Raw genomic sequence first — 27,131 nt, 5'->3', positions numbered from 1 at the left:
AGGTCTTTAAGAGCTTTTACAAAAAATATCTAGAACAGCAAAATTTACAAACATCCAAAATATCTAACAGCAGGGATTTTAAAATGTTCACTATAGATATGCATGTTAACTACATACTATTTTAAAAATTTACAGTGAAGGTTTAGTGAAAGGGAAGATATGCAAATTTCATGTGCATTCTGAAGAATTGACTTGTGTAAAATATATGCGGATAAATATGAACAAATACAAATAAAAAAATCACAAAGGTGAACCAGATTGTTTTGTACGTATAATGATTTATGAGAAGCTATTTATTTTTAATATCACTTCCCTTAACATTATATTATTTTTTAATAAAAAAGTCTCAAAGATTTTTTTCTGAAAGATATTATAAAACTAGAAAGACAAAAAGTAAAAAATAATGCTATAACAGCAAAAATGTTTTCTGAAGTGTCAAGGAAAGGAAAAGGTTCTTTCCCATCAGCATCATTAAGATGGAAAATCAAAAGTTGTCCCCAGGAACAACTGCTGGAGCCCTAGTGATCCAAATTGGAAATTTCATAATTGTTTTCCCAAGCCATTATACTGACGAATTATGAGTATAAAACACAACTTTGCAAGTGATGTGTTCTGCATGTATCAGAATACTCATATACTCATAGAGGTAGTTCCTTAAAGTACTACAGCTTGTATGGGAATTCGTACTCAAATATTCATGTTAATTTCTAACGGTGTTTTTAAAACTTCATTTAAAAACATTCTTAATTGGCTTATGAATTCTACTGAGTGTCTTCTTTTAGGATTCTATATATTACTTGCTGGGAATCTATCCACTGTTGAATAAAATTTTTATCTTATTTTTTGGCTAGTAAGCAATAATCTTAAACTTGAGAGGGAGCCTTGGGAAAGTCAGCTTGTTTCCAAAGTTATAAGACAGCCACCAGATGGGCATTGTTCTGATTAATTTAGGATGAGGTAGAGCTCTTTGGTGGTGGTGGGGGGGGGGTGGGGTTGAAAGATTAGAAGAACTAATATGACAACCTCAAATTACTAACACACTCAGTTTTGAAAATAAATAGGCTGTGTGTTTTTTAAACAATGGATCAATGGATTAACATCTAAACTAATTTGAGGGAAGAAAGGAACTTTTGCAAATCACCCCTCTTACCATAGTTCTGTTGTTAAGTATTTGTCAAAGCCAGGGTACCCAAAGCAAGAGCTAATGAACCAGGAATGATAAAAATTTGATGAACAGATCCCATCAGGCAAATGAAAAGAGTCTGAAAGTCCAGAAAGAGTAGTAGAATGCCATAGTTGGGTACTCCTATTTGATAAATAGCTTAATTGCCCATCATCAGATGAGTGGATTGAAAAACTGTGGTACACATACACAATGGAATACTACACTGCTATAAATAAGAAAGAACTCTTACCATTTTCAAGAGCATGGATGGACCTGGAGAGTATTATGCTAAGCGAAATAAGCCAGTCAGAGAAAGATAAGTATCATATGATCTCACTCATTTGTGGACTATAATGAACAACATAAAATGATGAACAAAAATAGATCCATAGACATAGAATCATTGAACAGACCTTCAAACCTCAGAGGGAAGGCAGGGGAGGTTGGGTGTGGGTGTGGTTGTGGTAGGGGTTATAAGAGATCAACCAACTGGCCTCCCTGGCTGCCAGGAGGCCCTGCATGTCCGTGGGCCCCTGCCCTTGCCTCTCCCTGAACCTGGCAGTGCCATGGACCCAGGAATCGGGCTGTGTCCTTGCACCGGGAGCAGAGGGGAGGGAGGCGGGCATGGAGTGGGGCAGAGCCCACCAGCCTGGGGTCAACGTTGGAGCCTCCTGACTGTCCTGCTAGGCTAGAGCCAGGCCCTTCCCAAGAGCTTATCAAGGGCCCTCTCGGGGAAGGAGTCAGGTCTGGGTTTTGTTTTTTAAAATAAAATAGATGTTATATTGCCAAAAAAAAAAAGAGAGAGAGAGAGATCAACCAAAGAACTTGTATACATATAAGCATAACCAATGGACACAGACAGTGGGGGGTGTAAGCCAGGACTGGGGTTCAGAGGAAGGCTGGGAGATGATAATGGGGGGGCGGGGCGAGGGGACACAGCTAATACTTTCAACAATTAAGAATTGTTTTAAAAAAGTAAAAAGAAAATAATAAGGGATGTATAAGTAGAAACTTGATCATTTTCGTTGACTTCACAAAATGACATAAAAAGACTACAGAACTTAAGGAATTGAGTGTATCAACAATACCAATAAACTCTTATTAATGAATCATTCTAGAGACAAGATCCCTTCTCTTCCTTATTTTTTAGACCCAGTGATGAGGTAATTCCATGAATGCATAAGTAGCCAAGTGGTGATGGCTAAACAAACTAGGCTCCTAATTGGTGGCTTACAGAAATGTTTTTGTTTCAGCCTCAGTTGTCTTGAGACCATTCATTGGTTAGTAGTCAAGACTCTTTTTGTTGCAAAAAATCCTAAAATCCAAATCAACCTACCATAAACAAAGAACTACCATAAACAAAGAAATGAATTTATTAACTCACCCAGCTAAAGAAGGTTCTTAGGATAGCTCACAAAACTGACTGAGGAGATACAAAAGCCAACACCAAGGTGGGTCAGAACTACAGGATGTAAAACAACATTTGGGAATTACAGAGTCAAAGAATTAGGGATGATGAAATGAGAAGGAACATGTTCCAAAAGGCAAATGAGAACAGTCTGCAAGAAGTCCAGAATCAGGGGCTGTAACCAGAAACATAATGCCCTCTGGTTTTCCATCTATTCCTCACCTCTGCTAATCTGTGCTTCTACTCATGTATTGGCTTCATTCTCTCCTAGTAGAAGCAATCTTGCTATACATGGTAAACACCTTTGAACAGTTCCTGGCATACCATACATCTTAACACAAAATCCAAGAAGGGTCATCCCCTATGCACATACACTTTGAATCTAGAAAATTTACAGAAAACCTCTAATTGGCCTAGTTTGGGTCGCATGCTTATATCCCGGACCAATAACTGTGGCCACTATATCAAATGACCATTTCTGTGGCAAGGGGAGAAAAGGCACTGTGGTAGAAAATCCTACAGAATTCACAGAGTGATGGTGGTGGAAGGAGAAATTCCGCAAAGGGAACAACATGTTTAACTACAAGGGGAATATGAAAAGATCATAGGCACATGAGAATAATAACTCCTGAGTCCTTATACATCTTCCATTGTCCATATTATCAAAGAATTATTACTCCTGAGGGCAAGCCACACTCTACTGTCAACAATGGTATAAAACCACTTAACTAGTGATTTTATTTATTTACTAGAGGCCCAGTGTGAGATTGAAATCGTGCGAGGAGGCACCCTGGTTCCCGCCTCCTTGTGCAGCCACCCGCGCCTCACTGCGCATGCAGCCTCCTGCCGATCAGTCATTACAGCGTGATGGCATCATGACCATTAGCATATTAGCTCTTTATTATATAGGACAGTGATGGCGAACCTTTTGAGCTCGGAGTGTCAGCATTTTGAAAAAACCTAACTTAACTCTGGTGTCGTGTCACATATAGAAATTTTTTGATCTTTGCAACCATAGTAAAACAAAGATTTATATTTTTGATATTTATATTTATTTTATATATTTAAATGCCATTTAACAAAGAAAAATCAACCAAAAAAATGAGTTCACGTGTCACCTCTGACTGGTGGTACATATACACAATCACTGATATAGGATTTATTTATTTTTAAATATTTTTTATTGGTTTTAGAGAGAAAGGGAGAGAGAAAGAAACATCAATGATGAGAGAGAATCATGGATTGGCTGCCTCCTGCATGCCCCACACTGGCGATTGAGACCACAACCCGGGCATGTACCCTGACCAGGAATCAAACCCATGACCTCTTGGTTCCTAGGTTGAGGCTCAACCACTGAGCCACACCTGGCTAAACGTAATGTTATTTATTTACAAACATAATCAAGCTCTAACATTTGAAAGACAATAGATGATGGTATTAGTTAAAATGTAATAAAGCCTAGTATTTTCACAAAGTCATCGGAGTTACAGTGGTAGTGGTAGAAGTATTGAACTGCAAAGTTTCAAAGCTGATTGAGACCTCTCTTCCAACTCCTCATAATGCAAAAGAGGAAGATATGGCTCTGGGGTGCCTCCTGCATGTGCCCCAACTGGGGATGGAACCTGCAACCTGGGCATGTGCCCTGACCAGGAATGGAACTGCCAACTTTTGGTGCAAGGGTCAATACTCCAACCAACTGAGACACACCAGGCAGGGCCACTGTATTTTTCATTTGCATTTTTTAGTAGTTCAATGAAACTAAAAACATCATTTTGGATCTATGTGGAAAGTAAACATTACAACATTGTGAATTTGGTACAGTTCTTTATCTCTCTACCCAAACTCCCTTCAATGGTTCTTTGTAATCCTAGAGAAATAAGAATTGAATGCTATATTAATTCAGTGCAATAAGAACTGTATTAATTTGGGAGGGGGCATCCCATAAATTCCACAATTAAAGACATTTACATTTTAGTACCAAATAATATTCAATCTAGCCTAGAAGGATAACCCGAATGTCATGGAGATGAGATTCATAATGTCTTCAAGTAGAAAGAATCTTAAAGATTTTAAAAATTAACCTCACTATCACCTGCCATTTTGCAGTGCATTACTTGAATCACTAAACTTTTATTCATGATAGGAAATATTATAAAAAGGGAGACTTTTTAAAGCTGTTATACAATTAATAAACTTCACATTAAAGAATACAGTATTATTATAAATTTATGAGATGAAAAATACCATAAAAGACTGTTCAGTATCAAAAGATATGCTGAGTGGCAAAGAAGAAAATTATTAATAAGATTACATTATGTTCACTTTAGCACACAAAAAAACCCTTCATAGTTAAACTTTCTTTTTTCTTTCATCTCTGAGGAAAGAAAATTTAATATATTCAAGTGCATTTTGTTATGTGTGCTGAAGATTACAAACTTAAGGCAAAAGGTATTTTAAAGAGGAAAAGTTTGTATATGCAATTTAAAATTAATTCTGTATTTTTATTTATTTTTAAAAATTTTTATTGAATTTATTGGGGGTTACATTAGTTAACAAAATTATATAGGTTTCAGGTGTACAATAATATGATACATTATCTGTGTATTGTATTGTGTGTCCACCACCCCAAATCAAGTCTCCTTCTATCACCATTTATCCCCCAATTACACTCTTCCACCTCCCTCCAAGCCCTTTTCCCTCTGGTAATCACCATACTATTGTCTGTGTCTATAAGGTTTGTTTTGTTTTTGTTTTTGTTTTTGTTTAATCCCTTCACCCGTTTCATCCAGCCCCTCAACACCCCACCCCTCTGACAGCTGCCAGTCGGTTTTTGGTTTCTATGAGTTTGTTTCTATTTGTTTGTTTATTTTGTTCATTAGATTCAGTAGATTATTTCCATATAGAATAACTAAGAGTAGTCAAGAAAGTGGAATTTAAAAACAAAATAGGTGTGATTAGATTTTACCTGCTTTTTGGAGGAGAAGTGAAATAGAGTGTGCAATCTCAGCAGGCCTGGGGCCATGGACATCTTAAAATGTATGTATATGAGTGTTGAGAAAAATGTTAAATTATTAAGTCACTACTTTGAAACATTTCCCAAAAATTGAATTCTCGTGTTGGGCATCAAACTTTATTTTACATAGACACAAAAAGAAAATAGAGCTTTTTATACAAGGCAAGCTGATTTATGCCCGAATTTGTAAAGGAATCACAAGAAGGGTTTTCTGCTGCTTGTTCTGGCATGCATTGACTCTTTGTTCCAGCATGAGCCTCTGAGCCTTTCTCTGGGTCTCTGTTCCCTTCATCTATGATAGGAGGATATTAAGTTAGATTAAAAGAAAGGTCTAAGGGCCAACTTTCTTTAGACACTTTTATTTTATAAAATAAAAGCCAAGTGACTTGAGGAAACTTTTACCTTTATTGGAGAATTTATGTCTAATATTATTTAAATTCTTTAATAAGTAGTTTTCATTTAGGCAAATTGGCACAATGACATTGTCTAGGGTGTGTGTGTGTGTGTGTGTGTGTGTGTGTGTGTGTGTGTGTAAATAACCACTTTATACATCCAGTTATTCAGACCAAACCCTTGGAATCATCCATGATTGGCCCCTTTGTTTTCCTCATCCCCACAATCAATTCTTCAATAATCGTGGCAGCTCTACCTTCAAAGCAAATCTCACACCTGACCACTCCTCACTGCTACCACTGCCAACATCATTGTCCAAGTTCATCTTTCTACTTTTCTTTTCTTACAGATCCTTGGTCTGTTCTCCACAGAGCAGCCATAGATAACTTTGTAAAACCAGATCAGATCATGTCACTCTCCTGCTCATAACTCTCCAATGGCTTACCCTGTCATACTCAAAATAAAATCCAAACTCCTTCCCAAGGCTGGACAGTTTACATAATTTGACCCTTTCCTTTCTCTCTGACTCTTCCTCATTCTTCTCTTGCCACCCCACTACACTCGTTTTTATCCTGTCTCTGCTAATGCCAAGCATCATGCCTTCAGAGATGTTGTCCTTGACAACCTTACCCAAAACAGCCACCAGCTACACACTCAGACCCCATCTCTTCCTGCTTTTTCTTTTCATAACACTTGTCATTACCTCACCTTATATATTTATGGTTGTTTTTCCTCCCATGATTTTCAAATATTACTATATTCTTTTGTAAAGTTTATTAATTGTGTGACAGCTTAGAAAGCCTACCTGTTTATAATGTTTTCTAACATGATAAAGGTTTAATGGTTCCAATAAGAGTTTAAAGTAGGTAATAGGTCTCAGTTTTATTTCATCTTCAAAATGGCAGTGGTGGTGGTGAGGTTGGCTTGAAAATCTTAGTTATCTGTCTGTCCTCACTAGAATGCAACTTGCATGGACATGGACTTTTTCCGCCTTATTCACTGCTACATCCCCCACTGTTATATATCAGTGTCCAGCATGAAGAGAATGCTTAATAAGTATTAATAGAAGTAATTAATTAATTAATAAGTGAATATATATGTAATATATATATATATATATATATATATATATATATATTCACATATGCATTGACTCTGGGGCAGCTGGAAAACGTGGATTTACCCTCTGAACACATCCACTTACTCATGTTCCATATAAACATTTCCTAGTTTTATGTGATATGAAATGGCCTCTTCACAGGTACAGAAACTATTAAAACATGGCGGCAAGAGCCCTGTCATGGGAAGTATGCACTTGGATCTATGGGAACGTACATGGCAAATACATAACCCAAACTGTGCTGGTGTGGAAAAAAGAGATGAGGTCTGGGACTCCTCCGAGTGGAGATGGTGAACTCAGTGAGCCAGGTGAGACAAAGTGGGAAGCAAATTCTAGCATATGAGAGAGAAAGCAGACAAGTTGACAATCCAGTTGGTCAGCTGGGTGGTGAAGTCTCTCCTCAAACTGAGAGTACATGAAGAAAAACAGGTTTGGAGGGAAAGATAAGGAGTTCAATTTTTATCATTTTTTTCCCTTTTGCACAATGTATCAGTTCAATGTATAATTGATCAGTGTTCTAACCAGCGACTGCTCTGGAGAATGAAACCCAACAAAAATATTTCTTAGTTCTTCATGTGGTGGGCCCATGAGTCATCCATCTTGTAACCTCTGTGGCTTGGCACAATGCCTACTACATAATAATTGTTTAATTTATTTAATTTTATTATATTGAATCTTCTGATCTATGCACTTACGTAGGCATTTTGGTAAAGTTTTGATTAATTCCAGGTTGACAACTCGATACTACTTTTCTCTCCATCCCTTTAGAGGCCTCTAATAACATTTGGAACTTCTTCAGTTTCTTCACATTTTCCCCACACATTTTTACCTCCATGTCAACAAGTAACTTCTTTGCATAGCATATGCTCCATAAGTAGGTTTTTAATAAAAATATTTATCCTCTTGTGCTTTCTTTGGCAGCACATACGCTAAAATTGGAACAATACGGAGGTTAGCATGGCCTCTGCACAGAGATGATATGTGAATTTATGAAGCATTAACAAAGTATAAAACTAAAAAGCTTTTGCACTGCAAAGGAAGCCATCAACAAAACAAAAACAGAACCTACTGGAGGGTAGAAGATATTTACAAATGATATCTCTGGTAAGGGGTTAATATCCAAAATATATAAAGAACTCATGTAACACCACATAAAAAAAATCTGGTTAAAAAATGGGCAGAGGACCTGAATAGATATTTCTCCAAAGAAGCCATATAGATGGCCAACAGACATATGAAAAGATGCTCAACATCACTAATAATCAGGGAAATGCAAATCAAAACCACAGAGCTATCACTTCACACTTATTAGAAAGGTTATTATCTAAAAGTCAACAAATAACAAATGTTGGCGAGAATGTGGAGAAAAGGGAATCCTTGTGCACTGTTGGTGGGATTGTAAAATGATGCAGTATGGAGGTTCCTCAGAAAATTAAAAATAGAGCTACCATATGACACGCAATTCCACTTTTGGGTACTTTTCTGAACAACAAAAGCACTAATTCAAAAAGATATATGCACTCCTATGTTCATTGCAGTTATCTACAATTCCCAGGATATTGTAAGTGTCCATCCATAGATGAATGGATACAAATTATGCAGCAATAAAAACAAGAATGAAATCTTGCCATTTGCAACAACATGGATGGACTTAGAGGGTATCATGCTAAGTAAAATAAGTCAGACAGAGAATGAAAAATACAGCATGGTTTCACTTACATGTGGAATCTAAAACGTGCAATAACTGAACAAACAAAACAAAACAGAAACAAACTCATTGCTGAGAACAAACTGATAGCTGCCAGAAAGGATGGGGGAGGAAGGACGGGGAAAAAGATGAAGGGGATTAAGAAATACAAACTACCAGTTATAAAAATAGTTATGGGGATGTAAAGTACAGCACAGGTAGGTACTAAACTTATTGGGGTGATCACTTCATAAGTTATAGAAATGTTTAATCACTATGTTGTATACCTGAAACTAATGTAATATTGAACTTCAGCTGTAATTAAAGAAGTACATAAATAAACAACTAAGCAAAATAGCCAAAGCATCCAACTTCAAAAATTAGAAGACAGAAAAATAACCTACCCTCAAATATATAAAATGTTACATAATTGAAATATTTAAAACATTACAAAGCTTTAAAAAAGCAAATATTTCTTCTTTATTATTCCAGCATGTGCCAAGTAGAAAGGTCTGGCTCTAGAACAAGGATCAGTGGATGCTTTTCTGTAAAGGGCCAAAAAGTCTGTCAAACTTACTCAACTCTGTCATTGTAGCATGAAAAAAACACAGACAATACATGAACGCATAAAAATATATGGCTATTTCAATAAAAATTTATTTACAAAAATAGGCATCAGACTGTATTTGACTCTCAGACCATAGTTTGCCAACCTTTGCTGTAGAGTCATATACATACAGATATATACATGCATACAAATATATACATGTAAATAATATATGGATATGTACAAGTTATAAAACTGATCTTCAGCAATTTTGAGGAAGAAAAAAAGATCAAGATCACATTCTTACAAGATTGAATAAAATAAAACCCTTTCCAAACTATACTAGATTCATTTCTCTCATATTTAACAACAGATTCAAAGCACACCTCATGAGAAAAGATCAGGGGGTCATTTCTGCCCTTCTCTGCTAGTGTTTTCTGACATTATTGCAAAGTGTTCTGTTTCCAAAAGGCTGCAGCCCAAATAATTCTTTTTATCTTTATTTTCATAGAACAAGTTAGTAGCTAATAAAAATGCCAATTCTCAAATCAGTATTGACACCATTGAAAAAAAGCTAGCCTCTCAGTTATAAGATCTTTATAGTTTTTAAAGAAACCAAAATCTAATATTGTCTGTGAAGTTACCCACTAACCAGGGAGACAGGAGACAGGACTGAGTCACTTGGATCTCTCTCTCTCTCTCTCTCTCTCTCTCTCTCTCTCTCTCTCTCTCTCTCTCTCTCCCCTATAAAAAGGAGTTTAATGTTCTGGTCAGGAACCACTGAAACTTAGTATTGATTTTCCGTGCTCAATTTCTCTCCCAAGTGTTGGTCTTTCACTTAAAGATAATTTCATTGCTATCAGGAAGCTTGGGTAACATAGAATGAACAGCAGGAAACTAAGTTCTGTAAATGGATTCGACCTTTTACTTTCATTTGCCAGCCTAGCCAGGCTGGTTTCTTCATTTAGCACATGGTGCTTCACCCTCCTCCAGAGCAGTATCCTTTTGATCATTTACAGTGCTTTGAAGAATTGAGAATTACCTCTCATAGCAAATAATTAGCTGAATATCCATGGGCAAATTGATGAAATTTCAGATCTTGCTTTTCAGTTTTTAAGTCTCCTCTCTACTAGTACTTAAGCATTTTATTTGTTGATAATTGATGCTCTTTCCAATTATTGGCAGAAACTAATTGGTTCAATGACAATTCAATCCCCTGTTTTTTTGTGCAGTGGCAACTCAAGCAATGATGCTCTTGATCACGTTTCTTCTATACAAAGGTTAGAATTAGATTGAACATTGTAAGGATGGTCCCCATAGGAGTGTGGGTTTTAGAAAAGAGACAGAAAAATATCAGAACAGGAAACCAGACTTGCCCACTTACTTCTGGATTTTCAACATAACTTTATTAATTTTTTGGTAGTAATAGATAGGAACTCCCAGGTCATTATACAAGCCAATATTAAAATAAGGATGCAAAAAATCCCTAAAACCTGAATAACGGTTGAGAACCACTGCTCTAAAATAAGCAAACAAACACTCTGGTTTTAGGACTGTATATAAGCCCTTAATAAAGCCACTTTTAAACAAAACCAAAAGAAGTTTACGAAAGAAAAATACAGGATGTCCCAAAAAATGTATATACTCTTTGAATAATTATTAATTCCAATGGGTTAAATATGAAAAGAAAGAAACATCAATTGAGCTATCAGCTGTTAAAGTGTGTATACATTTTTTGGAACAGCCTATAGATTCAGAAAAAGAACTTGCTTAAAAATAAAAAAATAAAGGGACAATGCTAACATCCTCAAAAAACGTGTTGTTGCCCTGACTGGTTTGGCTCAGTGGATAGAGCGTCGGCCTGCGGACTCAAGGGTCCCAGGTTCGATTCCGGTCAAGGTCATGTGCCTTGGTTGTGGGCACATCCCCAGTAGGGAGTGTGCAGGAGGCAGCTGATCGATGTTTCTAACTCTCTATCCCTCTCCCTTCCTCTCTGTAAAAGATCAATAAAATATATTTTAGAAATAAAACAAAAGAAAAAAAAACGTGTTGTTTTTCTAATTTTTAATACAAAATACAGGCAAAGAACACATATACTTAAAACAAACCTCAGGAGCAGACACACAGTCCTGGAAACCCTTTAAGACCTAATTTTTACATATCATAGCCGCTGTATGTATCTGTATAGACAAAGAAAAACAAATGTTCCATTCACTCCACCCCCTACCTGCCCCTCCCCCACTCCCATGTCTGTTGTTAACCACTTTGGTTAAACTGAGTTGAGAAAATTAAAGCATCACAAGAAACAGACATTGGGCAGAAAACTAAGTGCTTATTTTAGAGGAGTGGTTCTCAACTGTGATTTTGCCCACAGGGTACATTTGACAACATCTGGAGACATTTTTGGTTGTCAAACTTGTGGGGGTCCTGGAATAGAGCATCTACTGGGTACAGGCCAGGGCTGCTGCTGAACATCTTATAATGCACAGGACAGTACTCTTCAATATCTCTCTCTCTCTGTCTCTCTCTGTGTCTCTGTCTCTCTCTGTCTCTCTCTCTGTCTCTGTCTCTCTGTCTCTCTCTCTCTCTCTCTCTCTCTCTCTCTCTCTCTCTCTCTCTCACACACACACACACACACACACACACACACACACACACATGCCGAATTTTTCTGCCCCAAATGTCAATAGGTCAATAGTGCTGGGTTAAGAAAGCCTGTTTTAGGTCAGGTCCAGTGCTGTTGCCTGAGGGCATCTCTAAAATCCAAAATCATCCCAGAAACTGAAGTTTTCTGCTCCCTTGGACAACTAATGTAGAATCCATGCAGCCTCCTGGATTCTCACTACAGTATATTCCTACTAACTTTCTGCAATAGGGTGGAAGGGGAAACTGCTTTCCCCTCCTCCCTCAGTATTAAGAAGTCTATACACATTGGTGTCATAATATCCATATACATGGATGCCTGGTGTTGACATGCAGCATTAGTCATTGAATCTCATAGAGAAGCTCATCAGTGTCCAGCCAAATCTTCCTCTTTGTTCTGTTTTAAATAAAGCCTTTCTTTAAGAGTTCTTCTAATAGCAATCCAATGAGATGTTACGAGGTATGCCAAATCCAATTACTTTCTGCATTCTTGCCTATTATTTGGAAAAAACAATCCTTCCTAAGTCACTAAGGTCATTCAGAAAACATGCCAAGGTGACCACATTAAAGGAAGTGGAATCTTAATGAAGGTCTTAACACCCACAAAGTACTAATGAGAGGGCAGTGTTGGCCTCTTAGTCGAGAGTCTCAAGCGTGCCCAGAATATTAACAGACATTCTTTATCCTGAGGCAAATGGCTCTCTGACAATAACAGAGACGATCCGCTAATGCCTGATTCAGATGCTTTGTCATAGAATGAATCAGCAGAGCGGTTAATAAGTATTGCAGTAATACACAACACAAACAGTACTGGTTTTCAATGTGTCTGTTTTCAAGGAGGCAGTTTATTCTGGCTCAGAAGCTGATATGTGGTCCACTGTGGTGATGTTTTCTACCTCTCACCAATCAAAGTTCATTAACCTGCATGGGCAAGGAGCATCAGGGATGCTATGGAAGCCACAGGTGAAAAGCAGAGGAGAGAATTTTAAAGGATGGTGCCCTCTCCCTGTACAGTCCAACTCTCTTATGCCCAAGACATGAATAGTAATGCTGACGACAAGCATATCCATTTTCTATGATGCATAACAAATTACCACAAACTTAGCATCTTAGAACAACATACATTTATTATTTCAGTGTTCATGGGTCCTTAGCTGTGTTTTCTGCAATAAAGGAGTTAGTGGGGACAGTGGTCTCATCTGAGACTCAAGAACTTCCAAGCTCATTTAGGTTGCTAGAAGCATTCAGGACTGAGGTTCTCAACTCCTAGAAGCCACCCTTTCCCATAGATTGTTCCTGATATGACTGTTTCTTTAAGGCTAGCAGGAGAGAGTCTTTCCTGTGTCAAGCCTTTTCTTTCAGGACAGGTCTGGACCCTCTTTTATAAGGCTCCCCTGGTAAGGTCAAGCCCACCTGGATGTGCTCTCTTTTGAAGAACTTAAAGATAACTGCTTAGGCACATTAATTACAGCTGCAAAATCCCTCGCCTTTGCAATATTTTATGGGTTAGAAGCAAGTCACAGGTTCTACCTACACACAAGAGGAGAGGATTACATCAAGGTATGGACTCCAGGGGGTGAGAATCATCTTTGAATTCTACCTCCCACAATAACTTTGTGAATGTTGAAACTGACAACACTGACTGGGAAAGAGTAAATACATTTGATGTCAGAATCCATATCCTATCCAAGAGGATGACAGCTTGGGATAATAATTTAAAAGTAGCAAAAATAAAGTTGAGACCTATATTTAGCTTTTAACATAGGAGAGCTGGCTTAAAAGCAGTTCCTGGGGAAAAAGTGGGACTTTTAATTGTTTATAAGCACAATAACTAATGCTTATATAATGCAATTTTTTAAAAGCTCAAAATTCAATGTATAAATATATCGTGTTCAGATCAAGAAAGAAAACATAAACAGTGGGCTTGGTACTGTATGTGCCAAAACATATCTAGAACATTTTTTTTTAGCAGTTCAGTGTTTGACATTTTAAGCTGAACATTGTTCAGATGAAACCTTGAAATCAACTCATATGGAAAGTGCTTGAAGGAACTATAGTTGTTTATAAAAGAAACTGAAAAGGAAATAAGATTGCAGCTGTGTAAGAGTTGAGGAAGCAGAAATAAGACTCAGATGAGAGTTACAAGGAAACATATTTCCCTTCAGTATAAGAAATACAGGTGGAGCAAAAGTAGGTTTACACGGAAAATAATACAATTATCCTATATAATAAAACCCTAATATGCAAATCAACTGAACAGCAGAATGACCAGTCACTATGACGCACACTGACCACCAGGGGGCAGACGCTCAATGCAGGAGCTGCCCCCTGGTGGTCAGTGCGATCCCACAAGGGGAGCCTCAGCCAGAAGCTGGGCTCAAGGCTGGTGAGTGCAGCCGCAGTGGTGGGAGCTTTCCCCACCTCCAGCAGGTGGACATCCCCCAAGGGGTCCCAGACTGCAAGAGGGTGCAAGCCAGGCTGAGCTCCCGTCCTCCCCCCCCCCCCCACCGTGCACGAATGTTGTGTACTGGGTCTCTAGTTAATAAATAATAATACAAGAATAAATTCTGTGTTTCACATATTCACAACTCTAAACCTACTTTTCCCCAACCCTGCATAGTTCTAATATTTAGAGTTGTACACAAAGGAAATTACTTATGGGGAAGGGGATTCATACTGAAGGCTAATCCAGTCTAAATTCTTTTCCCAACTCCATCAATTATGTCCTTTCTCACCTTTGCTTTTACCCAACTTCAGCTTCTCATTGGTGACCATGCATAGCTTTCTCTCATCACTTACATACAGCAAACTTCCCCAGCTTCACATTCCATCAAGTTACTGCCTCTTTCTCCCTTCCTCTTTGAAGTCGGACTTTCTGAGAGTGGTATGCACATGTGATCTGCCCTTCATAGCCTTCACTCCTCTGTCAGTCCATTCAGCCTGGCTTCTGCCCCCACAGCCCAAACCCATCATTGTAATGTCACTGTCGGTAAATGTTCTTTGAAATTTCTCTTACATGACACCGTTGACCACATCCTCCTTTTTGAAATCTTCTCTTTGTTTCTGTGGTTTCTCTGACATTGCACTCTCTTGCCACCTGTCTGACTCCTCTGGCCACTTGTGTGTGTGTGTGTGTGTGTGTGTGTGTGTGTGTGTGTGTGTTGCTTTGTTTGTTAATCTTCACCCATGGATATTTTTCCATTGATTTTTAGGGAGAATATAAGAGAGAGGGAAAGACAGAGAGAAACATCTAAGCAAGAGAAACACATTGATTGGTTGCCTCCTGCACACGCCCTGACCAGGGCCTGGGCAGGGGAAGAGCCTGCAACCAAGGTAAGTGCCCTTGACTGGAATTGAACTCGGGACTCTTTGGCCTGTAGGCCGACACTCTATCCACTGAACCAAACTGGCTAGGGCCTCTGACCACTCTTCTAAGCCTCCTTTGTGGCCTCTCTCACATCTGATGTTCACTGAGACTCACTGAGACTCCTGTCCTGGGTCTACTCTTTTCTCATTCTACATGATATTCTTTGCTGTTTTAGTGACTCCAATTGTTCTGACTGCCTTTTATACAGTATGAGACCTTACTTCCAGTGTAGCTCTCTCTTGCTTCTGAAATTCGTGACTCTATCTCCAAAGACCAATTGGAGGGTGTTATTGGAAAACCCCAGGTCACCTGAAACTCAATGTAACCAAACTTGAAGTCATAGTCTCCCACCTTGGCCCACCCCTCAAATCCTCCTCCTTCAAGTTCCTCATTTCAGAGAATAGTTGGCAGGATATCATCCCCAGCCTCATTCTTGCCAGTTCTTCCTAGTCCATCAATCTGCAAATCCTGAAGACACTCTCCAGATTCATCTAATTTTCTTCTTTCCCATTGATACTGCCTTGATTCAAACCATCAACCTCTGCTTGGATTACTGTAATAAATTTGATTCTAAATGGCATCCTTTTGCTTCTTCATAAATTCTCTCTATATTACAGCCATACTGTTCTTTTTAAAAAAATGTATTTTATTGATTTTTTTTTACAGAGAGGAGGTGAGAGAGTTAGAGAGTTAGAAACATCGATAAGAGAGAAACATCGATCAGCTGCCTCCTCCACACCCCCTACTGGGGATGTGCCTGCAACCAAGGTACATGCCCTTGACCGGAATCGAACCTGGGACCCTTCGGTCTGCAGGCCAACGCTCTATCCACCGAGCCAAACCGGTTAGAGCCACAGTGTTCTTTAAAGTTTTAAAAAATAATATTATATTCCTATCTCAACTTCTCTATAATATTCATATGTCCAGCCTCCTTAACCTGGCATTTAGGGCCCTCTATGGTCTGGCCTCTTCTTGCCTCTCCAGCCTTATCTTTTGTCATCCTCTTCCCCCATGTTCTGGTTTGTAGCTACTAGTATATACCACTAGTGATCCCTGTTGCAGCAGTCATCCCCCAAATCCATTCAGTTTTCCCCACTTTATGCACACATGGTCATTCAAACAGAGTTAGAGAGTCTGGGTCTCTAAATGGTTGGATGATGTGAGCAAGAAATAAGCATTTTACTGTTAACAGTCCTTTGAATTTGGGAATCATTTGTTATAGGAGTCAGCCTACATCACTAACACAGCTATCCACTTCAGAACTATTAAGTGAAAGAGAAATATACTTCTGTGGTCTTTAAGTCACTGAATTTGAGCTTTCTTTGTTCCAGAAGCTTAGCTTTACATTAATATACCTTCTTGGACAAGATTGGATACCCTGTGTACTCATCCTGTCTCAGCACTTGCTGCACTGAAATTGTCTCTTTGCCCATACTCCCTCATTAGCTACCAGATAGTAAGGGCTATGCCTTCTACATAATGTATCCTCAATATTTGGCATCACTATCCCCAGCATCAGCATCATGATTAACTTCACTAACATTTATTGAATGATTATCATGTACCAGGGACTGTTCTAATTATATATCTAATCATATATACATAATTATACATCTAATTATACATAATATGTAACATAAAACTATTTATATATGTAATATATATAAACTGTTCTCTCTCTCTCTCTATATATATATATGTATATATATGTATGTATATATATAATTTATTCATCTATTCCTCAAAATAACCCTTTGATAATAGGTCCTCTTATTTACCCCATTTACAGACGTAGAAATTGGGAAACTGAGAGATTAAGAACCCTCCCCACGTTCACACACCTAGCGAGTGAAAAATCAGGATAGGGCCTGTAGCTTAACCAGTTCACAACATGTTGTAGAGGATGAATAAATATTTCTTGAACTAATAAACTAAACCAACTAAGTAAATTCCAGTTGATTGGTTACTGAAGGAATTTTTGCTGTGGGTGACAGATTGGACTACAGAAGTATTTCTCAATCGTCTTTGGTGAAGGCATTTTTAAAATTTCCTATCAATTGTGGCCTGATATTTTGTATAATACAATACCACGTGCTTGGCTTTCACAGCAATATCAAATACATGAACAATTTCTAAACACTCTCCTTTCTGTATTCAATCATCATAGTCCAGTAAAAGATTGTGGACTAGTGCCGATCTTTGAATAGCACTGTGAGTTCCACTGGACTACAGGATCCATTGGGTCTTTTCCAACTCTAAGATTATGTAGTCTGCAGCATCATAAACAAGACCCAAAGGGTAAATATCTTCTCTTCTGAGAGTTTACAATGAGCCAGTGGGGCTCTTCTCTAAACTTACCAACCAGCAGAGTGGTATACCCTAAATGCTGTGTGAGAACACCCCCCCTTTCCCCGCAAAAAAAAAAAAAAAAAAGATGCAGAATACATGTTTCTCAATCTTCGCATAAATCTAGTAGAGTGGATTTGACTAATACCCCCAAAATATAGGATAGAAGAGTATGGTTCAGAATGTGCCCTGTAAGAATACAGACGGAAAACCTCATTCAGATGGCAATTGTTAGGGGATATTTCAAAAATGGAATGCTATTCAACAGTTTTCTTAAAGAAATTGAGATTTGATCATACATATTGAAATTAAAATATATCCAAGAGATTTTTTAAGTACATAAAGCAGCCAAATGATAGCCAATTTGTGTAAATTATTATTGCCAATTATATATCCAATAAGAAACTTGTATTTGGAATATACAAAGAAGTCTGGAAAATCATTTATGAAAAGATGAATAACTCAATTAAAAATTGGCAAAGGTTCTAAATATACATTTCTTCTAGGAAAATAGAAAAATGGTCATTAAGCACATGAAAATGTGATCAACATCATTAGTCATAAAGGAAATGCAAATCCAAATTACCATGAGATTCCACTTCACAGCCATTAGGATGGTTATAATAAAAAACACAGACAATAACAAGTGGAGAAATTAGAACCCTCACATGTTACTGGTGGGAATATAAAATGGTGCAGCCACTTTAGAAAACAGTCTGGCAGTTCCACAAAATGTTACACATAGAGTTACCACATGACCCAGCAATTCCACTCCTACATACATATATACTCAAGAGAAATTAAAAAATACATTCACACAAATGTTCATAGCAACATTATTTATAATTGCTAAAAAGTAGAAACAACCCTAATGCCCATCATCTGATGAATGGATATACCCATATTAAAGAATATTATTCAGCAATAAAAAGAAGTAAAGCACTGAGTCATGCTATAACATGGATGAATCTTGTAAACAGTATGCTAAGAAAAAGAAGCCAGCCACAAAGGACCACATATTTGTATGATTTCATTTATATGAAATGTCCAGAATAGACAAATCCAGAGACACAGATAATGAATTAGTTGTTCCCAGGGACTGAGAGAGAAGGGGGAATGGGGAGTGACTGCTAATGAGCATGGAGTTTCTTTCTGGGTTGATGAAGATGTTCTAAAATTAGACTGTGGTGGTGGTTGCACCCCTGTAAATATATTAAAATCCATTGAATTGTACATTTAAAATGAGTAAAATGTATGTATGTAAATTGTATCTCAATAAAGCTACTGAGAAAAATAAATAATTGCTATTGCCAGGTCCTTGGAGCAATTCAGAGACAGATAAGCAAGAGGGATTATTGATCTGTTAGAATAATTTCTATGTTTTTTTTAAATATTTTATTGATTTCAGAGAGGAAAGGAGAGGGAGAGAGAGATAGAAACATCAGTGATGAGAGAGAATCATTGATCCGCTGCCTCCTGCACGCCCCCTACTGGAAATTGAGCCCTCAACCTGGGCATGTGCCTGACCAGAAATCAAACCTAGTTCATAGGTTCATGTTCAATCACCAAAACAAGCCTGTCAGGTTCTATGTTTTTATGCATTTCTAAACTTAAAGCCATGACCTATTGTTCCCTAACTCAATCAGTATTATAAAAATAAAAGGATTAAAAGTGAGAGCAAGTTTATCTGGTTAGACATAGCTTAGTGAAAGACACCAATCAAAGGAGACTTATTACAACAGATGATGCAATACAATGGTTTATTAAAGCAACTTGCCCTTTAAAATACAAGTTCCGGAGAAACTAAGATGGCGGCATAGATAAACACCGGGAAATTGTCGCCTCACACAACAATTGAAAAATACCGCAAAGGACAGAGCAAACATCATCCAGAACAATAGGAGGGCTGGCTGAGTGTAAATTCTACAACTAGAAGGAAAGAAAAGCACGCTGAGAGCCAGAGGAGCCACGGAGGTGAAGTGCAGAGGTACGGCGGCTCGCGTGCACGTGCGGAAAGGGGGTGGCACCTGAGGACGCAGCTGTCTTTTTGAATCACAAGCTCCCGACTGCTCTGAACTCCGGTTCTGGGAAGTCTCTGGGGACCCAGGACTCATACGGGGAGAAGCTGGTCTGTCGGGCAGCGGGCGAACTTGAGGGCGGCTTTCCCTCAGAGGTGCTTGCAGCCGTTAACGGGACACTGAGACGCGCAACTCCGGGCGCGGAGAATCAGCCATAGCTTCTTTCTCCGCCCTTTTGACTCCCTGAGACCCTGCCCCACCCAGGCTGCGGCAGAGGCTTTTGCATGTGAATGTACCAAACTGCAGCCGAGCCAGGCAGACCCGGAACTTCCAAGAGAAGGCCCAAGGCCCCGCAGCGGCTTGCATTGCTTCATAGCTGAGCCTCTTCGTGGCTCCTGCTGTGTGGCCTCAGGCAGGGGCTGAATTAGCACCTCCTTAGATCCAGGAGCCACTGTACCCAGTGGTCAGAGGGGGACCATTCTCCCACTTCAGACACAGCTGATTCTCACAGCCAATTGGTCTGGAGGTCAATTCCTCCCAGTGATCCTACAACAACCAAGGCACCAAGAGTGCACCAAGAGTGTCCACCCCAGGTAACTGGGGAGGCTGAGCCACTGGGCCCTACAGGACACCTGGCGCGCAGGGCCACTCTATCAACACAGGGAAGCAGCCAAAATGCGGAGACAAAGAAACAGGCCACAAATGGCAGAAATGGAGGAAAGCAAACGACTGGATATAGAGTTCAAGGCCACGTTTATAAGGTTTGTCAAGAATTTTATGGAAACCGCCGATAAATTTAATGAATCCCTCAAGGAGTATAGTGAGACCATGGAGGACATGAAAAAGGACCAACTAGAAATTAAGCATACACTGACTGAAATAAAGAATAATTTACAGAGATCCAACAGCAGACAAGAGGATCCCAAGAATCAAGTCAAAGATTTGAAATACAAAGAAACAAAAAATACCCAACCAAAAAAGAAAAAAGAAAAGAGATTCCAAAAATATGAAGATAGTGTAAGGAACCTCTGGGACAACTTCAAGCGTACCAACATCAGAATTATAGGGGTACCAGAAGGAGAGAGAGGGCAAGATATTGAAAACCTTTTTGAAGAAATAATGACAGAAAACTTCCCTCACCTGGTGAAAGAAATGGACTTGCAAGTCCAGGAAGCGCAGAGAACCCCAAACAAAAGGAATCCAAAGAGGACCACACCAAGACACATCATAATTAAAATGCCAAGAGCAAAAGATAAAGAGAGAATCTTAAAAGCAGCAAGAGAAAGACAGTCAGTTACCTACAAGGGAGTACCCATTCGACTGTCAGCTGATTTCTCAACAGAAACCATGCAGGCCAGAAGAGAGTGGCAAGAAATATTCAAAGAGATGAATAGCAAGAACCTGCAACCAAGATTACTTTATCCAGCAAAGCTATCATTCAGAATAGAAGGTCAGATAAAGAGCTTCACGGATAAGAAAAAGCTAAAGGAGTTCATCACCACCAAACCAGCATTATATGAAATGCTGAAAGGTATTCTTTAAGAAGAGGAAGAAGAAAAAGGAACTCTTACCATTTGCCACAGCATGGATGGAACTGGAGAGCGGATAAATACCACAGGATCTCACTCATTTGTGGACTATAATGAACAACATAAACTGATGAACAAGGACTGATCCAGAGACGGAGAGGCATTGATTGGACTGTCGGGCCTTGGAGGGAAGGTAGGGGAGGGTGGGGGCAACGGGGAGAGATCAACCAAAGGACTTATATGCAAGCATATAGGCCTAACCAATGGACACGGACAACGGGGGGGTGAGGGTATGAGCGGGGGGGTGGGCGGGGGGGGGGGGTAGAGGGTACACATATGTAATATCTTAATCAATAAAAAATATGTTAAAAAAAATACAAGTTCCTCTCCTGCCTCTGAAAACCAACAGTTAGTCAGCTATTTGTATTTCTGAAACTGAAGTGTTTTGGCAGTTCCTAATTGTGAGATACATGAAATATCTCTGGAAAATCTATTGAAAAAGAACCCTTCCCTAAAATCTTATAACCAGAGCTCACTCCAAGCAGAAGACAGTTGAACAGGAAACATGACCATCACTTGTATGCATGATTCATCCATTCCAGGTCTCCACATGCTCTTGAAATCAAGACATGTTCTTCAAGTTTTAGTTTGAAATAATTTCAAATGTAGTGAAAAGTTGCAAAAATAAAAAAAATTCATGTACCCATCAACCATATCAATGGTCACTAATTTTTAATAATTTGTCACACTTATTTTATCATATTCCCAATCTCTCTTGCCACACACACACACACACACACACTTTTTTCTGAACCTTTTGCAGATACATGCACATTTACACTTAACCATCCTTCAGTATGTATTGCCTATATATCCTAACATATTTTTAACATCTACACTAATAAAAGAGAAAAATGGTAATTGGCGTACAGCGATACCATTTTCATTGGCTAATCAGGGCTATATGCAAATTAACTGCCAACTAAGATTGGCAGTTAACTGCCAACAAGATGGCGGCTAATTTGCATATGTAGGCACAATGCAGGGAGGCGAAAGGGAAAGCAGGAAGAAGCCCCCTGCCACTGACAGTGATCGGAAACCCAGGGGGGAGCTAAGAGCTGGGGGGCAGGGCAAAGGCGGCCCTGGGGCCTGGGGCCACCTTTGCCCTGCCCCCCAACCATGATCAGAGAATCAGGCGCCTTTGCCGCCCTGGCCAGTGATAGCAAGAAGTAGGGGTGGAGCCAGCGATGGGAGCTGGGCACGGTCGAAGCTGGCAGTCCCAGGAGCTAGGGGTCCCTTGCCTGGGCCTAAAGCAAAGCCCACGATCGCGGCGCCCCCCGCTGCCACTGCAGGTCCCCGCTGCCTGGGCCGGACGCCTAGGCCAGAGGCGTTAGGCCTGGGCAGGGGCGGAGCCTGCAACTGCGGGGAGCTGGGGGTCCCCTGCCCAGGCCCGACACCTCTGCCGGAGGCCTCAGGCCTGGTCAAGGGGCCGATCCGGTGATTGGTGATCGGAGGGTGATGAGGGTCAACTCCTCTGGCCCAGGCATCAGGCCTGGGTGGGGGGCGGAGCCGGGGATTGGGGGGATATGATGGTCCCCTTGCCCAGGCCTGAAGCCTGGGTCAGAGGCATCAGGCTTGGGCGGGGGGTGGAGCAAGCGATCAGAGGGAGATGGGGGTCCCCTGCCCAGGCATGATTCCTGGGCCAGAGGCCTCAGGCCTGGGCGGGGGCCAGAGCCAGTGATCGGGGGAGATGGGGGTCCCCTGTCCAAGCCTGACACCTCTGGCGGAGGCGTCAGGCCTGGGCAAGGGGCCAATCAGGTGAACGGAGGGTGATGGGGGTCAACGCCTGAGGGCTCCCAGTATGTGAGAGGGGGCAGGCTGGGCTGAGGGACACTCTCCCCCCCCCCCCACACCCAGTGCACGAATTTCGTGCACCGGGCCCCTAGTATCTTACATAACTATAATACAGCCGTTGAAATTGGAAAATTTAGCATTGATGCTGTTTTTTTAAAAAATCTAATCTATAGTCCATGTTCCAATTTTATTGCTTGTTCCAACAATGCATTTTATGGAATTTTTTTCTCTAGTAGAGGATCAAATCCAGGATACCAGGTTGCATTTAGTTGTCGTGTATATTTTGTCTTCTTCAAACTGGAATAGTTCCTAAACCTTCTATTTTTATTTTTTGTCTTTCATCATTACTTTTAAAGAGTGTGGACCAGTTATTTTATAGACTGCCTCTTGATATGAGTTTGTCTAATGTTTTCTCATGATTCGATTCAAGTAATGCATATCTGGCTGGAATACTAAATAAATGATATGTCTTTCTCTGGGTCTCATATCTGGTGGCACAGGATGCTCATTTGGCCTTACAGGTGATGTTGATTTTGGTCAATTGGTTAAAGTCTGCTTCTTTCACTGTATGGATTTTCCTTTTGTAAATTGTAAGTAATTAATGAGGTGATACTTTGAGACTATGTAAATATACTATCCCTCATTAAGCTCCCTTCCTCCTCAATTCAGCAAGAGAATTAAAAATAAGTTTCACAATTTCTAAAAAAAAATCTCAAAACTCTTGACACATACAGAGATTGTTTTGCTTTTTTTGCTACATGCTTATGTTGAAGTTGTCTTAGATTATAAATCCAGCTAGGCAGGAACTGGTCCATGAAGCTTACTTCATACAGAATGCAATGGTGACTTGTGCTCATAACAAATATAAAAAATTCTTTGTAGCAGTGAAAGATGAGCTTGGATATTTCCAATATGATGCATCTATCCTATATAATGCTATGCAACAGTTTTTAAAAATGTTTTTATTGATGTTTTTAGAGAGAGAAGAGGGAGAGGGAGAGAAACATCCATTGGCTCCCTCCTGCACCCCCCTACCCCCCACCACTACTGGGGATTGAGACTGAAACCTCGGCATGTGTGCTGACCAGGAATCAACCAGAGACCTTTTGGTGCATGGCATGACTCTCAACCAATGGAGTCAAGCCATCCAGTGTTGCTATGCAACAATTTTTAAAATAGAAATAGTTTTATATATAATGAAATAGAAATATCTCCAAGAAACCCTAAGTGAAAAAAACAGGATATATAAAAGTATGCACAGTATAATCTCATTTTTGTTTTTTTAAAACTGTACTTGTGCTTTTACATATTAATGTATGTAAATTTATAGAAACTAGCTGGGAAGAATACACACCAAACTGTTAATAGTAATTACCTTCCTGGAGGCAAATAGGAAATTGGAAAGTTGGTGCTTGGTCTGTGGGGAATAAGACATTCACTTTTTGTCTAGACACCTCTGTTTTTAGAACAGGAATGTATTTATATTTTACTAAAATATGTATATTTTAAGAACAGAGATTTGCTAAAAGCACCTACATTAGCATTATTTTCAAGATTCTCTTTTTTGACAGTCTGATTACTATTCATATGAATAAAAGGCCTTGCAGATAAATGAAGTCTCCTTTGGCTCCATCTCACTGATATACTAGTACAGTACATATGATATGTATAAGTCATATGTATATTGTGATGTATATATTTATGAATGTGATATGTATATTATGCTCCCCCCAAAATAAAAACTGAAATGTAATTTTCTACATTTCCCCAATAATCTCAACTTTCACAGTTGGTTATTTAACCAGTAGAGGTTTGAGTTAATCATATACACTTGTCAATACTCTAGCAAACAATAATCTAATTAGCCCCAAAGAACCTTTACTGAATAGACTTTAGACATTTGCTCAGGGAAATACAGATGTGAGACAGTGAAGAATTAACAGTTATCTATGGGTCTTTTCTATTGTGATTTATGTAGCATGTTACTTATAGTAGCTGCCATTTTTTACTTGTTCTTTATAGAAATTTAAAAATATATACACAAATAGGCTGTACCTCAATGTATCCATCACCTAATTTTCATAATTATCAACTAAGTTACTTTTGTTTCATCTCCACTACAACCACCACCACCACTGATGGGCAGCAATTCTCTGTTGGTCTCTTGTGTTTCTGCATATTTTGTGAGCAGATACATGGGCTGCCTTATTATGGATTATCTTTTCATGGATTTTTGTACAGAGGACAATCTTGGATAATAAAGATAGTGTCACTCTTCAGAGCAGAGGGCAGATCTGTTTACTGACCAGTATAACAAAGATAATGGCTCCCTCCAGGGCAAGGTCAGGCAGGTTGGCTTACTGCCCATATAAAATAATCAGGTTTGATAAACTCAGGGGTCCCCAGCTGTGATGCAAACTCACTGCTTGCACAACATCCACCTGGGCCACTTAACATTGCCCCATAGGACTTGGAAGGCAGAGGGATCTGTTGTGAACATAAAATTAATACTGCTTGCTGTTTGGTGAATAATGAAGTCCTTTTTGTCTGACTCAAGAGTTTTATGTCTTCTGCCAACATCCATGAAATTATGGCAGACTAACTTATGAGTTTGCAAGTAGGGTAAAATCTAAGACTTTTCTAAGTGCTCGACACCCACTTCCTCTCTCCCATTTTGAACAAATCCAAGACATTACATTATTTCATCCATAAATATTTTGGCAACTAGAAACTATTTGCAATATTCTTTGAAACCATTATAATTAAAGATGATGGAACTTAATTACACATAAGTGTTTATATATGTATACCAACACCCTAGGAATCAAGCTTGATAACTACAGGCCCATAATCCCTTCCCCCAAAGAAATTCTTGGGCCTGAACATATTTCAAAACCCTGACTTTTCATATTTTAAGGAGGTCATAGAGAACATAAACTATATATTATAGAACATTTCCAGTGGGGCCTAGGGCAGCTTGTAGTAAGCAAACATCAATATTTTTGCCATGAATATTTACACAACATAAGTTAGAGACTATAAATGACCTCTCTTCAGTCCAACTCAAATTTTGTCACCAAATAAGTTACCAACCAATTTTTTAGCTTGTCAGAGTTTGGGGATTTCAGAACTTCAGATAGGGAACTACAGACCTGAACCTCTTTAATCAAGTTTGTGATTAGGCTCTCATCCTGATAAGCAGAACAATTAAAAAAAACTTTTCTCAGAACTTTTGTTAATAAATTTGGCCTCTTGTAAAAATAGACAGGGTCAAAATGAAGTTCTTTAATGAACTGATAAGATTTCAAATCACATGTACTAATTTGACTATATTGGTGGCGTGTGATATTTTATCATGTTTTCATTTCGTAAGCATTAAACATTTCTGAGCTCTCCTGATCAAAGTGGAAACTAAATGATAAAGTCATGTGATGAATTCAGATACACACAAAAAAGTCACATACAAAAATTAGAATGCAGATGTTTAACCAAGGATGAATAAAAAGAGGCCTGGACTAGAACAAATCACATCTGGACAGTTAGGCGTTATTTACAGCTGTGCTCAGCCAGCAAGAGTAACAGGGATCACAGCCTGTACACAAATCACATTCATGAGAGAGAGAAAGCAGGATGCCAAGGAAACCTTTCCCTCCGTTTTCCTGCCAATGAGAGAGTATAGGCTGGTAAATTTGAAACTGACATGGATGAGTTTAGAACAGACTATGAGAATGTGGTCCCAGAACACTTAACTGCTCTAATCTAATACTTACCTCTTTAGGTTCAGTGGATAGCATCTCTTAGTGCAAGGAAGGAATATCACATTATTTATTGAGCATCCACTATGTATCTGACATTTTGCTGGGTACTTTGTTTTACTATTATCCTAAGAAATCAGTAAAGTTCACGGAGATTAAATAATTAATGAATGACTTTATTTGGACAATCATTTGTTACAATTTGCTAGGTACCAGGTACTGTTATATGCATTTCAATACATAAATGAATGACACAGAACTTCAACCTTCAGGGAGTCCCCAATTT

The sequence above is a fragment of the Myotis nattereri genome, assembly GCF_964212035.1.
Source record: "Myotis nattereri genome assembly, chromosome: X".
NCBI lineage: Eukaryota > Metazoa > Chordata > Mammalia > Chiroptera > Vespertilionidae > Myotis > Myotis nattereri.
This window is presented reverse-complemented; position numbering follows the sequence as displayed.